We start from the raw sequence: 6,738 nt of genomic DNA, 5'->3' as shown, positions 1-6,738 counted from the left end.
ATTTCTGATTTTATGCTGAAAAAAGAGTCAGAAGCTGAGAAAACTCAACAAACCGAAGTTATCGCTGATCTTGATAAGCTTTCAGAGTTGCAGAGGGATGAAACCATTCAGCCAAAAGAGTTTAATGCTGAAAAATTTCAGCATACAGAGTTTCAGGCTGCACCCATGCAGTCCATAGAGCAGAGGGCTGAAACCATTCAGCCAACAGAGTTTAATGCTGAAAAATTTCAGCATACAGAGTTTCAGGCTACACCCATGCATTCCATAGAGCAAAGGGCTGAGATCTTTCAGCCAACAGAGTTGAGAGTTGCTGAAAAATTGTGGAAATTGCAGCAAAGAAAAGAGTGCCTGACTGATGCCAAGGTTGACACGAAGTATAAAACAGTTGACAAGAAGGTTAAGCCGGTTGCAGGGCCGCTTCCTCTTGATAGTGATGAGCAGATAGAAAAAGCTATGAAGTAGCCTATGTTGAGAGATCCTGCAAATATTGGACATAAATTTACAGCTGAAACTCTTGCAAAATTGAAGATTAGAAATGATGATTTCTTGCTTCCAGTGGAAAAAGAATGTTTTAGAGAGATGCTTGGACATCATGGTAAGGCATTTGCTTTCTTTCCTCATGAAATTGGCTGCATTAGTCCCGAATTGGTTGCGCCTATGGTCATCTTCACTGTCCCTCATGTGCCATGGAATATACGTCCTATACCTGTGCCTAGAGCACACTTGCCAAAGCTAATAGAGTTGCTAAATGAGAAGATTAAGATGGGGATTTTGGAACCCTCTTCTGCGCCCTATTCTAACAGGTGGTTTACTGTACCAAAGAAGAATGGTACCTTGAGATTTATTTAGGATATGCAGCCCGTGAACAGAGTGACAATCAAGAATGTGGGAACAGATCCAGTTGTGGATGAGTTTGCTGAGGCTTTTGCAGGACGAGCCATCTATTCCTTAGGTGACTTGTATTCTGGTTATGACCAGTTTCAGCTTGCCTTGGAAAGCAAGGATATTACCACTATGTGGACACCTATTGGTCTTGTGAGGATGTGTACCTTGCCTCAAGGTGCCACCAACTCAGTTGCTCATATGATGAATGCTATGCATAGAGTTCTACAAGACTATATTCCATAGTATACCATGCCTTTCCTAGATGATGTGCCTATTAAGGGTTGTGCAGAAGAAGAAAAGAATGAGAGACTTGATTTGCAAGGATGTAGACAGTTTGTGGCTAAACACTTGGTTGCTTGTGAGGAAATATTGACATGATTAGAGGAAGTGAATTTGACTCTTTCAGGGCTGAAATATGTCTTTGGTGTTAATGAAGTCATCATAGTTGGGCATATGGTTGGATATTATGGTAGGAAGCCTTCACCTGCAAAGGTGGATGCCATAAGCAGGATTGCAGAGTATTGCTCGACTACTTCAGAGGTGCGGAGATTTATGGGAGCTTGTGTATTTTACATGATTTGGATTCCTCATTTTACTCACATAGCAGATGTTCTCTATCAGCTGCTTCGAAAGGGGCAGAAGTTACATTGGGATGAGAAACATTCGAAAGCCATGCATAAACTCAAGAAGTTGTTGCAGTCAGCTCCTACTCTTCGCAAGGCGGATTATCAGTGTGGATGGCCAATCATGTTGACAGTTGATACTAGCCCTATTGGCATAGGATGGGCAGTGGGACAGGACGATGTTGATGGGAACATATATGCAATCCGCTTTGGAGCTAAAGTTCTTAATGAGCGACAGAGGAGATATCTGTAGATTAAAAGAGAATTGTGGGGAGTAGTCACTGCATTGAAGTGTGATAAAGGGTATTTTATTGGTGATTCAATTGTTGTGGAAACAGATTGTTTTCCTTTGCTTGGCATGATTACTAGCTGTTCGACTCCAGATATAGCGATGCTTCGGTGGATTGCCTACATCGAATCATTGAATCTAGAATTTCGACACATAGCAAGAAAAGATAATTCAGGCTGACATGCTGTCTAGAGTGAGATATGAGGATGAGGAGTCAATGCTTGTAGAAGATGATGAGACAGAGTTTGCAGCTTCTGTCCTTGTTCATGATTGTCATGTATCTACTGTTGAAGCCTTTACTGAAGAACTCTATGTTGACGAGTGGCTGCAAATTGTTCAATATCTGAGTTCATTGACTCAAAGAGCTGATTGGACAGACGATGTATTCAAGAAAATCAGAAGAAAGGCTTATGGGTATTTCTTGAAAGATGGTTTTCTTTGGAAGCATCCAAAGAAGAGAGGCGGCCTACCCTTGAGAGTAGTTTGTGAGGTAGCGATGCAGATACATATTATGCAAGAGTTTCATGAGAGTTCTTGGGCTGGTCATAGAGGTGTGTGGGCTATCTATGAGAAAATCAAAGAAAGATACTAGTGGAAAGGGATGTATAAAGATGTTTCCCACTTTGTGGAGACTTGCAAGGACTGTCAGCTTTACTCTTTAGTGCAGCATCGTGATGAGTTGCATCTAACCTATCCACTATGTATGCATTATAAGTGGGTGGTAGACTTGGTTACTTTGCCAGTGGGACTTTGGCAGATGAGATATCTTGTCTTGGCCAGGGAGGATCTTACAAACTATGTTGAAGGCAGATCTTTGCGGACGAAGACCACCACTATAGTATGTAAATTCTTGTTGGAAGAAATATTTTGCAGGTATGGATGTATAGGCAAGATTATTGCTGATCCTGGAGAGCTAGATGCAGATGAAGCTAGAGAATTTTTCTCATGAATTGGGACTAAGTTGGCTCTTACTACTACTGCCTATAATCCAGAGGGGAATGGCAAGAGTGAAAGAGGACATCTGCCGATAGTTAAGGCATTGGCAAAAGCTTGTAGAGGTCGGATTGGAGATTGGCTGAGATTATTACCTTTTGCATTATGGGCAGATCGCTCTACACATAGCGTGACTACTGGATATATGCCTACAGAGTTGATGCATGGGCAAAAACCTGTTATGCCTACTGAAATTTGTGCTCTCACATGGAGTGCTCTTCCATGGCATGATAATTTATCAAGAGAGGAGCTTCTAGCTCTTCGGATTCGTCAACTAGAAAGAAGGGCAGAAGATGTGCAGCTTGCAGTTGATCGTTTGAAGGTAGCCCGACTCAGAAACAAGGATAGGTTTGATTTGAGGCATCGCTTGAGGCCTAGAGCCATAAAAGAAGGAGATTGGGTTCTAGTCTACGACAGTAGCCTAGAGAATCAACATAGTAGCATGAGAAAAATGGTTCAAAGATGGTTTGGACCGTATGAGGTGAAACAGGTTTTTGACAATGCTACCTATGAGTTGGCTGAATTGGATGGAACGGTATTGAGGGTGCCCATTGCTGGAAAAAGAGTCAAGATTTTCAAGAGAAGAGAAGATGAAGAGTATGCACTTGAAGCATTGGCAGAAGAAGAGCAGGTAGAAGAAAGTCTAGCAGAAGAAGCAGAGAATATGGATGATGAAGCTGATGGAGAAACAGGTCTACCGGAAACTGATGGACTGGACATGTTTGTGGACTTGGATGATCCTGGATAGTTGGCTCATCCGGAGGATGCGCAGGTTTAGAGGGGGTGGATGTCATGCTGTTGCACATCTGAGCCATAAACACCTCCATTTTTGTTGTGCATCTGTGTTATCTTTTCGCGTGTGTTTCATTGTGTGTGATTGATGCATTATCTTTCCGCCCTTTTCAGTACCCGCATCCAATGTACATACTCCACTTGTGTGTTTGTGTTTGTGTGTGTTTCAGTTTGTATGAATGTTGTGTGTGTGTCAGAAAAATATGAAAAATTGATGCCAAAGAGTGATATTATGTTGTCAATTACAATGATGAATTCCAAGAAAAGTGCAGGATATCGTGGAATCAAAGGAAGGCTCGGGAATTCGTTGTGGATGCTGCAATGAAGTGATTAGCTGTTCATCATTTGAAGCTCATGCTAGTTGGTGTTCTTGACGAAATCCGTATTTGAGTATATTTCTATCAGATGGGCACTCACTACATGAGGTTACAGTAGCTCTTTCAGTGAAGAGACAGGATAGAGCTGCTGGTATAAGCCCAATGATAATGATGTCATTTGTGCAGAATGTGGTGATGGGGGAGATATTGTTCTTTGTGATGGATGACCAGGAGCATATCACATAGAATGTGTTGGTCTATCCTGCATACCGGAGGGAGATTGGTTTTGTTCTCTCTGTCAAAACAATCTTGGGGAAGATAAGAGACAAGTGTCTAGAACAAGTGTAAGAGGAGGGTTAGGCTTCCTGCTTCGAAAGTTGGAGGGAAAGATCAAAAGCTTTCCATTCTAAAAATAGCCTTACCAATGCTATGTTGAGATTGGGGGGGTCTGCCCGTCTTACATGTAAAAAATTTTTGAAATTTATGGAGGCGCGGAGACTACAGTCTCTATTCTCGGATACGCCCTATTTCCTCGGACCACCATAGCCTATCTTTGGATCTTGCAGTTTTTGGTACCACATGGAGTTGCAACGCCTGTCTCCGGATCTGAGGAGGCGTCGGATGATTCTGTCAGCTTCTCTTTTCCAATGTTCAATGGTCTGATTGATCAAATAAAATATCAATGTCTTCATACATTTCTCCTTCTTCCTCATCATCAACAACCTTCGCCCTGACCAGAATGTCGAGTGGAGAGGGGGGGATCAAATCCACAACTAGAAACAAGTCATTGTTGTTTGTTGTCCTGGATGTGCATCGAATTGGGGGACCTGCTGATCGGCTCCAGCTCCATGGACGCAACAGTCGCATCAGGTGAATGTGGAGGCGCTCATCCGATATGTGATCGGCCAGCTCCTTCTTGACGTGGATACCACCAACGTGGATTACATCGTTAATGTTCTCAAGGACGAGACTTTCGATTTTGGATGGAAAGGCGAAGGAGCATACGAAGCTCTAGGGGACTGCTTGAGAGAAAAGATAGCAAGCAAACAGCACGACTCAAGATTGCTCACATACAAGCATCAAAACGTAAGCAGGAGAATGCTCTGGCATTTGTAATCACGATATCCTGATCCTCAACGGAACGAGCACAAAAACATTGTTGTTGTTAGGCTTTTCTTTTCTGGTGGTTTGCTCGAACGCATCCTTCCCATCTAGTAGCTGGTGCGTCCCCATCCATGGCCACCTACAAATTTAACCGCCTCTCCTCAAAGTCCTCAGATGCCGAGCTTGGGAAATTCCATGCCATTGTTTACTTATAATGAGTTGTCAAAAGCCACACAGGGATTCTCAGAAGCCAACTTGATTGGTGAAGGAGGATTTGGATGTGTTTATAAAGGAATCCTACCTGATGGAAAGCTTATAGCTGCTAAGCAGCTGAAGACTGGGAGAAGCCAGGGTGAAAAGGAATTCCAGGTCGAAGTGGAGATCATTAGCAGAGTTCATTATAGGCATTTGGTCTCCCTGGTAGGCTATTGTCTGGAAGCAAAGCAGCGGCTTCTTGTGTATGACTACGTCCCAAATGGCACTCTAGAATGCCATCTACATGGGAAGAATGGAAGGCCTCCAGTGAGCTGGGAAACACGCATGAAAATTGCACGTGGTGCTGCTCGTGGTTTGGCATACCTGCATGAAGATTGTCATCCTCGAGTTATCCACCGGAACATCAAATCTTCTAATATTCTGCTAGACAACTGTTTTGAGGCACAAGTTTCAGATTTTGGCCTTGTAAAGCCAACATCAGATACAAATACACATGTGACCACTAGAGTTATGGGAACATTTGGGTATCTGGCCCCTGAGAATGCCTCAAGTGGAAAACTCACAGAAAAATTTGACATGTACTCTTTTGGAGGTTTGTTGCTGAATACAATTTTGAAGTTTCTAAACTGAAACTTGTTGATGCAAAGCTACATTTTTCAGATAACTATGTTCTTGTAAGAGAATGTATCAGTGTGAAGATTGGTTGGGTGTACTCTGGTTCATGCACTAGAGGGAAAATTGAAGCAATTAATGACCAAATTGAAGTATGGCCGATGGCTCAGTTGTACTAATTGTACTTTGATACCACAGTTTTGCAGTGAATGCAATTTTTGTATGTTATACCAGTTGCTCACAGAACTTCAATGTATTGGCACTGTATGGATTTCTGAGAATTGATCACAGGGATTGCTGCCCAACTGAACTCATCAAGCCTATGTGCCAATGGCAAAATTGTTCTTGAACACCTAAATGCAAAGCTGGTTATGAGATACTACAGATTTTTCTGAACATGGACCTCATGTAATTTACTTGACAAGCAATATAGTGATCTTTGGCATCAAATATTGAGTTATTGAGATCTTCTTGTTCGCCTCTTTCCTTGTTGTACCTTGAACCCCGTGTTCTGCAGCTCTTGCACAAACTCTACAACAACGCCACTCTTGAGCACCTTTTGCAGGTATTCAATCGTCTATGTGACATGTATGCACACATACACTCCATCATCTACCCAGTGGAAAACCTCTATGCCATGGTAGGTACCGAAAACCCCTCTTGCAAGGATACCACTATATAGTCCTTGCTTGGCTCAGGTATATTCTTCCAATGGTCCAAGACATTGTTTCTAAAAACTTGTTGGCACAACTCTCTCTTGCAAGACATTACCCTCCTTCCTTCATCATTCATGATCACAACACCTCTCCTATCATCTAAGGAGTTATCCATAGCCCTCTAGGATATGTCTAAGGTGTGTCCTTCACCTACGACCATGATCCTGGGCATAACCAAGAGATCCCTATAT

The 6,738-nt window shown here is 42.6% G+C and overlaps 1 pseudogene; it reads left to right on the top strand.

The window, feature by feature from the left end:
• The first annotated feature begins 255 nt into the window (after positions 1–255).
• On the top strand, positions 256–5,849 carry LOC148029576 (proline-rich receptor-like protein kinase PERK1 pseudogene; annotated as a pseudogene).
• The last annotated feature ends 889 nt before the right edge of the window (positions 5,850–6,738 follow it).

This window comes from Lygodium microphyllum, chromosome 11 (assembly GCF_053477565.2).
Source record: "Lygodium microphyllum isolate KBCC chromosome 11, Lygodium_microphyllum_v1.1.10, whole genome shotgun sequence".
In the NCBI taxonomy this organism is placed as follows: domain Eukaryota; kingdom Viridiplantae; phylum Streptophyta; class Polypodiopsida; order Schizaeales; family Lygodiaceae; genus Lygodium; species Lygodium microphyllum.
This window is presented reverse-complemented; position numbering and strand designations above follow the sequence as displayed.